Below are 7,818 nucleotides of genomic sequence, written 5' to 3'. Positions count from 1 at the left end.
TCAGGTCTCTCTACCTACTCCATTTTTCCTCATTCTTCATATCCCCTTTCATTCTGCACTTTTCCCTGTACTTGCCAATTCTGTTCTATCTCCTCCCACTCTTCAGGCATATCCTCCCACTCCCACATTCTCCCATCTCCCTTTTGGCTGAAACATGTTTCTCCCTCTTATTCTTCTCTCTGGGCTTCTTTTGCTCGCTTCTGGTCCACTATTATTTCGTACTTCTCAAGTGTGTTCGTATTTATTTCCCTTGTACTCTTGGTTTCTTATTCAGTTTCTGTGAAGTTGATGTGTCTATTGCTTTACTAATTTTTTTACAAATTTGTAGGTTCTGTAGACATCCGCGAGTCTCCTTTTACAAGATCACTTAGTGTGACGAGAGAGACTGAAGCTATGATAGACAGTAAGTTGTACACTTGAAATAATTTGGTGAACTGTGATTATTATGCAAGTAGACAATGTGCTAGCCCATTGCATCTAGTGTTATTAAACCTGTTCGGAATTTCTGAAATTTCATTATTAAGATCGCATTAGTCAAGCGACATAAAATAAAATAACTTCCATCTCAGGAGAAATCCTTCGTTGTTTTTGGAACAACTCATGAAATTGGTACTAGCTATTTTTTAATTATGTGTCTGTGGAAATTATGATACTGAAATACTACATATGTATGTGGGAAAGCACTCCGCACATATAATCTTTATAGCAATTGCATGTCATTCTGAAATGAGCATGGTGAATTTATAAATAGAATCTTTACCAGTAAAATGTTATGATTGTCTTCATCTTCTTGCCTGCCCCTTCGCCCTTCCTGTTTTCTTCCTCATCTCTTCTCCTTTCGTGCCTCCTGTCCCTTTGTCCTAATGTGCATTGTACCTTTCTTTTTGTACTCATTTCACCACACAACGAGATTGCTCAGCATGTCCTCTGCTAACTAACCTATTTCATTTTCATTTTCCTTCATGTCACTGTTTATGCTTTTACCCTTCTTTTGCATTTGATATATATTTTTTTAAGTAGATCTCTCTGTTATGTTTATTTGTTTAGAAAGAGTTCAACATTTGCAGTGTTTAAAATTTTGTTACATATCCACAGATACTGGAGATGTCCGCCAACCACCATCTAGGGCATCAGTTAGTGTTACAGCACGGACTGAAGATATAAAAGGTGGTAAGTTGTGTTCTTGAAATTAGTTGTTGACCTTTAATTTTGCTGTGTTTAAAGACACAATGTGTTTTTAAACCTAAAGCAAGAAATGCATTGGTTTTGACATGTAAAATAATCTTTTGTAATGTATGTATAGTCCCAGCTCATATCTTAAGAATGAGCATTCAATGGAAATCATGATATTCTCTTAACACGAAATGTTATTAAAAATTACTCATTTGGTATCACTAGAACAGCTTTGCTTAATTGATAATAATCAAAATTAGTTTCATAATGATTTTGTACTGTTTTAAAGACATTTCTAATTTGTGTTCAATTTGTGATACATTAATTATAGAATAAACTAAGAGAGTTGACTGAAAAGTAATGCCTCCACCTTCATAACTCTCCAACAGTTGGCAGCATTGGTATGTTCTGTAACCTCTTCTCTACAACTCCAGTTGGCGGGAAGCCTTAGCATTGAATGGTTGTGTTGTTACAGTGTAAAGTATAGACCCCTGCGCAAACTGTCGGTCAGTGCGATTTAAACAACGTGCAGTCATTGAATTCTTGACAGCAGAAGGTGTCACCCCAAACGAGATTCATCAGTTTATAATGATTGTATTGATGTGAGTAGTGTACGTCTTCGGGCGAGTAACTTTAAAGATGCTGAGGTGGGAACATGTGACCTGCATGACAAATAAAGAGTTGGACATCCTGTGACAGCAGCCACCGAGTTTCACAAGCAAAATCTTGACAGATTGATTCAGGATGATCGTTGTATCACTCAGAGAGAAATTGCAAGCGCAATTGGCATTTCACAAGAATGTGTGGGTCACATTATTGCTTTGCTTGGCTATCGGAAGATTCGTGTACGATTGGTACCCCAGATGCTGACTACTGGAATGAAAGTGCACAGACTTGAAATTTCCCAGGAACTCCTCTCATGTTATGAGAATGAAGGTGATGCCTTTCTCCATTCAATTGTGACAGGAGACAAAACGTCAGTCTATGGAATATCGACACGACATGTACCTGGGAAGCCATGTCTATGGCCCTCTGGGTCTCGTGGATGAATAGCGTGAGCTGGGTTTCACACGATCATCTTTTTTGAAACCAATGCTGATTCTTGCTGAGTAGATTTCTAGTCTCTAGAAAAGTCATTATATTCTAACATAATACTTGTTCCAAAATTCTACGACTGATCGACGTTAGAGATATAGGTCTATAGTTCTGCACATCTGTTCGACGTCCCTTCTTGAAAACGGGGATGACCTGTGCCCTTTTTCAATCTTTTGGAATTCTACGCTCTTCTAGAGACCTGTGGTACACCGCTGCAAGAAGGGGGGCAAATTCCTTCGCGTACTCTGTGTAAAATCAACTGGTATCCCATCAGGTCCAGTGGCCTTTCCTCTTTTGAGCGATTTTAATTTATTTTCGTATGTGTATGTACTTACCTTTGTACTGTTGGTTTCTGGATAAGTTTCTACCATTAAGTGTATCTGTATATTTCATTTCCAATTTTGTTCCAAATCCACAGGAGTTCCAGATAACCGCTCCGCTCCATTTAAAGGAACAGTTACTGTGAAGAGAGAGCCTGAATTTGAGACAGGCGGTAAGTTGTATAGCTGAAATTATTTGATGATCTGCACTTATCAGTGCTAACAGGCAACATGCATGCTCATTGCTCACCCTGCCCCCAACCCCAATTTCCCAAAGCACCCTACACCATACCCACCTAGAACTCTCCACACAGCACACACCTTCCCCATCCCACCCCACATGCTTAACACCTAACTTCCTCCATACCACCCTCATACTACCTAGCTGTCCCTAACCTACCCCACACGTCCTTCCCATCCATGGCCCAGTCTTTCTGTCCCCGGCCCACACCGCCCAGCAGTCCTGTACAGTGCCCGCCTCACTCGCCCAGCCATCCCATCTGTGGCCCACGCCGACCAGTCGTCCTGTCCATGACCCACGCCACCCTGCGGTGCTGTTGTCGGCCTGCGTTGCCCTGCTGTCCCCTTACAGCCTCGCCATCCCACCCTGCCCTGCCCCCAATATCCCAGCTCAACCTCCCTGCACCTAATTAACCAGGCCACCCTCTATGCCTCGCCCTGACCTTACAATTGGTCCCTGCCCCCACTTTCCCATTCCACCCAAGCCTCTCGTGCCCCAGTTTCCCTTCCCACCCTTGCCTCATTTGGCCCCAATAACCTTTCCTGCCACCACTTGGCCTCCCACCCATGCTTCCCTTCATGTTACTCCCACCAATGCTGTCCTGTCATGCTACCTCTAGCCCTGCCCTGCCCCAAGAACCAGCCTGGGCCAACTCTTGCCCCACCCTCCCACACTGCCCTGCCCATGCCACCACTCTCCCACACTGCCCTGCCCATGCCACCGCTCTCCCAGCCCACCCCACTCTCACACTCTTCTTTTTCTCAGGATCCACAGATCAGGTCTCTCTACCTACTCCATTTTTCCTCATTCTTCATATCCCCTTTCATTCTGCACTTTTCCCTGTACTTGCCAATTCTGTTCTATCTCCTCCCACTCTTCAGGCATATCCTCCCACTCCCACATTCTCCCATCTCCCTTTTGGCTGAAACATGTTTCACCCTCTTATTCTTCTCTCTGGGCTTCTTTTGCTCGCTTCTGGTCCACTATTATTTCGTACTTCTCAAGTGTGTTCGTATTTATTTCCCTTGTACTCTTGGTTTCTTATTCAGTTTCTGTGAAGTTGATGTGTCTATTGCTTTACTAATTTTTTTACAAATTTGTAGGTTCTGTAGACATCCGCGCGTCTCCTTTTACAAGATCACTTAGTGTGACGAGAGAGACTGAAGCTATGATAGACAGTAAGTTGTACACTTGAAATAATTTGGTGAACTGTGATTATTATGCAAGTAGACAATGTGCTAGCCCATTGCATCTAGTGTTATTAAACCTGTTCGGAATTTCTGAAGTTTCGTTATTAAGATCGCATTAGTCAAGCGACATAAAATAAAATAACTTCCATCTCAGGAGAAATCCTTCGTTGTTTTTGGAACAACTCATGAAATTGGTACTAGCTATTTTTTAATTATGTGTCTGTGGAAATTATGATACTGAAATACTACATATGTATGTGGGAAAGCACTCCGCACATATAATCTTTATAGCAATTGCATGTCATTCTGAAATGAGCATGGTGAATTTATAAATAGAATCTTTACCAGTAAAATGTTATGATTGTCTTCATCTTCTTGCCTGCCCCTTCGCCCTTCCTGTTTTCTTCCTCATCTCTTCTCCTTTCGTCCCTCCTGTCCCTTTGTCCTAATGTGCATTCTACCTTCTGTGATAACCACTCAAGCCATTCTCTTCTTGGTCATGAAACTGTCAAAAAGGTGGTGTAGCAACTGCAGTAGGCGGTGCTTCTGTCGGGTGTGCAGCCTTGGCCAGTAGTTGCTGCACCGTGTTGAGTAGTGCAGGAATGGCATCTAACGCTTGCGGCTGTGGCGCTTCAGCAGGGGGTGGGACAGGATTAGTGGGCATATTGGAGGACACAAATGTAAAAAATTAATAGGCAAGCAATCTAAATAATTTCAAAATCAAAGAAATTTTCTACAGCACCCACCTGAAAACACTGATCAGCAAAAACGAGAAGAAGCTGTTAGAGCAATATGTGCTCCTCCAAAGTAAAGACGAGAGAATGAAAGTGCCAGCACAAAAAACATACATATTTCTGTGGCTGTTGGCACGTAGCTCGCTTGAAGACTTGTTGCAAGTTGTTGGGTCTTGCCCACTCATCTCGTATAGAGGGTGCCTAAGGAATGCTGTGTTCTCGGAATGCTATACAATAATCCAGGCAAATAACATTAGAAGTTTTATTTCTATGAAGCAAATTGACAATACTTAACTTGTATTGACAATGGTGTCGCAAACGATGGGCGACCTACAACATAAGTCCAAGTTATTGCTATACAAAAGTTTCCTGCAAGTTGACACACAACACTGATAACTGATCTGGGAGTGCCGGTCTACAACTCTATACTGTCCACTAATGCCCATATAGAGAGCCGATCTGAGCGACCGAGGCTGGCAGGAGGGGCGCTTACGTCCACTTCGGCTCAAGGGTGCTCCTGTTGTGGTGCAGTCCTAATCTGCACACCATTGGCTGACGTCGTTTTAGCGCCTTCTCTGGTCTTCCGTTCTTTGTCGTCGTTCCAGTGCTTATGGTTACGCCAGAACAAACTACATAGTAGAGCTGCTTGTCCCCAGGAAATAAAACAGCTGCTGTACTCCTTTGTATTCAGCTGTGCTGTGCTACAGACACAGCAGGGCCATGTTGGCTACTGTTAAGTCCGTTAGTCATACATACTGTTATTCCTGCAACCACCAAGAAAGTTGCTGACCATCATAAAGAATCTCTCCATAGAATGCCCGCCGAAATGGTTGAACCTGCTGCATGTGTAACTATGTAAGTGGCACACACAAGCCATGCCACAGTGTTACAAGCAATGGTTTGTTGGGTTTATTTCCTTAACACTGAAACGGTTGATGAAATTTGGTGATGGTCACAAGCTTGTGTGTGTGAGTCAATACTGAAATTATGAAAACAGTGTATGTTTTTACAATAAGTGCAATTTGAAGTTCCCATCTCTTTGACTCGGACCCCCAACCCCATTTCCCTTGCTCAAGACATCTCACCTGATTACCCAGCCCCCCCCTCCCCCCAAATTGCTCCTTCCATTCTCTCAGTCCTCCCCCCACCCCCACCCTGCAAGAAAATGGCTGATCCATTCTACCCTACACCAGGTTCCCTGGAATTGGCTGACACTTACCTGGCTTATCCCCCCCCCCCTCCCCCAACACACACACCTCTAACTTTTTCCCCACTCACTCCTATCTCCACAATCTCTCCCCCCCCCCCCCCCCCCCCCCAAAAAAAAATCAATCTCTCTCTCTCTCTCTCTGTGTGTGTGTGTGTGTGTGTGTGTGTGTATGTGTGTGTGTGTGTGTGAGTGAGTGAGTGAGTGAGAGAGAGAGAGAGAGAGAGAGAGAGAGAGTGCGTGCGCGCGCGCGCGCACGCTAGGCATGTATCCTTCCAGCCCTACTTATTCCCATCCCTTACCATTGCTGGTATGTTTTCCTCCCTTGTGCTGTCCATATTGGGACTCTTTTCCAGCCCCTTCCTTCACTATATCATTAGAGCCTTCTCCATTCCTTTTCCATGTGTAGTATGGTTTTGTTCCAACCTTCTACTGTTGGTTTATTATGTTCTTTTCAATATGTAAGTGTATGTTTGTATTGTCTTTAGATAGATTGCTTTCAATAGTTTTTTGCAGAGTTTCTAAGTGTGTTACAAATCCACAGGTGCTGCAGATGTCCAGCCATCTTTGCGTGAAAAAAGTGTGTCAAAAGAGATTGAAAATCTGACACAAAGTAAGTTGTGTACCTGAAGTTATCTGATGGTCTGTAACTATGGCTTTGCAAGCCGACTGGGTAGTTGCTAATTACATCTATTGTTTGTTGACCTAGTCATAATTCTGCAGTCATTCCCCCCCCCCCCCCTCCCTCCCCCCTCCCCCCTCCCCCCAGGTGTGTATCTGCCCAGCCCTACTTATTCCCATCCCTCACTATTGCTGGTATGCATTCCTCCCTCATGCAGTCTATATTGGGACTCTTTTTCAGCCCCTTCCTTCACTATATTACTAGATTCTTCTCCATTCCTTTTCCCATGTAGTATGTGTGTGTGTTCCAACTTTCTACTGTTGGTTTATTGTATTGTTTTTAATATGTAAGTGTATGTTTGTATTGTATTTAGATAGACTGCTTTCAACAGTTTTTTGCAGAGTTTCTAAGTTCGCTACAAATCCACAGGTGCTGCAGATGACAACCCATCATCACGTGAAAAAAGTGTGCCGAAAGAGATTGAAAATCTGACACAAAGTAAGTTGTGTACCTGATATTATTTAATGGTCTGTAACTATCACTTTGCAAGTGGACTGGGTAGTTGCTACTTGCGTCTATTGTTTGTCAACCCAGTCATGATTTCTGCAATTTCATTATTAAGATTGTAGTAGTCAAGCCATCGCATTTCTCTTAGCAGACTGAATAAAATCTCGTTTTTCGTCATATACTCTTTCAATCTCTCGGATACATTTTTAGTTGGTAGGCATATATATTTTTTCTGTCATTGGTCTTGGTTTTGTGTCAATCTTGGCAGTGGCAACGAATTTACTATGTGCTTCATGGTAGTTTATCTGGATTCATGTTTTCTTGTTCATTGTGAGGCCTACTCCTGCATTATATGTATCTGGTTTTGTTTTGAGATCCCAGTACTCACATAACCAGAAACCTGTCCTTCCTGCTGCTGCACTTCACCAATTTCTACTATATAAACCTTCGTCCTCAAGGGCCCAGCATTCATTTGCTGGATACAGGCTTGGCCACCCTGGGGAATGGTAAGTACCGCCAGTCCTCTTTTCACCGTAAGCTCTGGGCATGCTTCAGTGACCACCATGTGGTGTGATGGTGGAACATTGTGTGTGACAGGGAATGGGGATCTTAGCTTGACCGTCCAGATTGTGAGGATGGCCAAAACCTCTATAAAAAACCTCCAATCTCAAGACGTGCTGCATGCTGATGAGATGCATGGCTGTTGATGTGAAACAGTCATTAGTGGGC

The 7,818-nt window shown here is 43.3% G+C and overlaps 1 long non-coding RNA gene across 1 annotated transcript; it reads left to right on the top strand.

Moving 5' to 3' along the window:
* The first annotated feature begins 359 nt into the window (after nt 1–359).
* LOC124555041 lies at nt 360–7,088 on the top strand. The gene is made up of 3 exons (XR_006968510.1): nt 360–403; nt 6,505–6,573; nt 7,012–7,088. It is a non-coding gene; the product is annotated as an uncharacterized LOC124555041 (long non-coding RNA).
* Nucleotides 7,089–7,818: the final 730 nt, after the last annotated feature.

This window comes from Schistocerca americana, chromosome X (assembly GCF_021461395.2).
Source record: "Schistocerca americana isolate TAMUIC-IGC-003095 chromosome X, iqSchAmer2.1, whole genome shotgun sequence".
NCBI lineage: Eukaryota > Metazoa > Arthropoda > Insecta > Orthoptera > Acrididae > Schistocerca > Schistocerca americana.
Note: the sequence above shows the minus strand (reverse complement) of the source record. Positions and strands in the feature narration are given on the sequence as shown.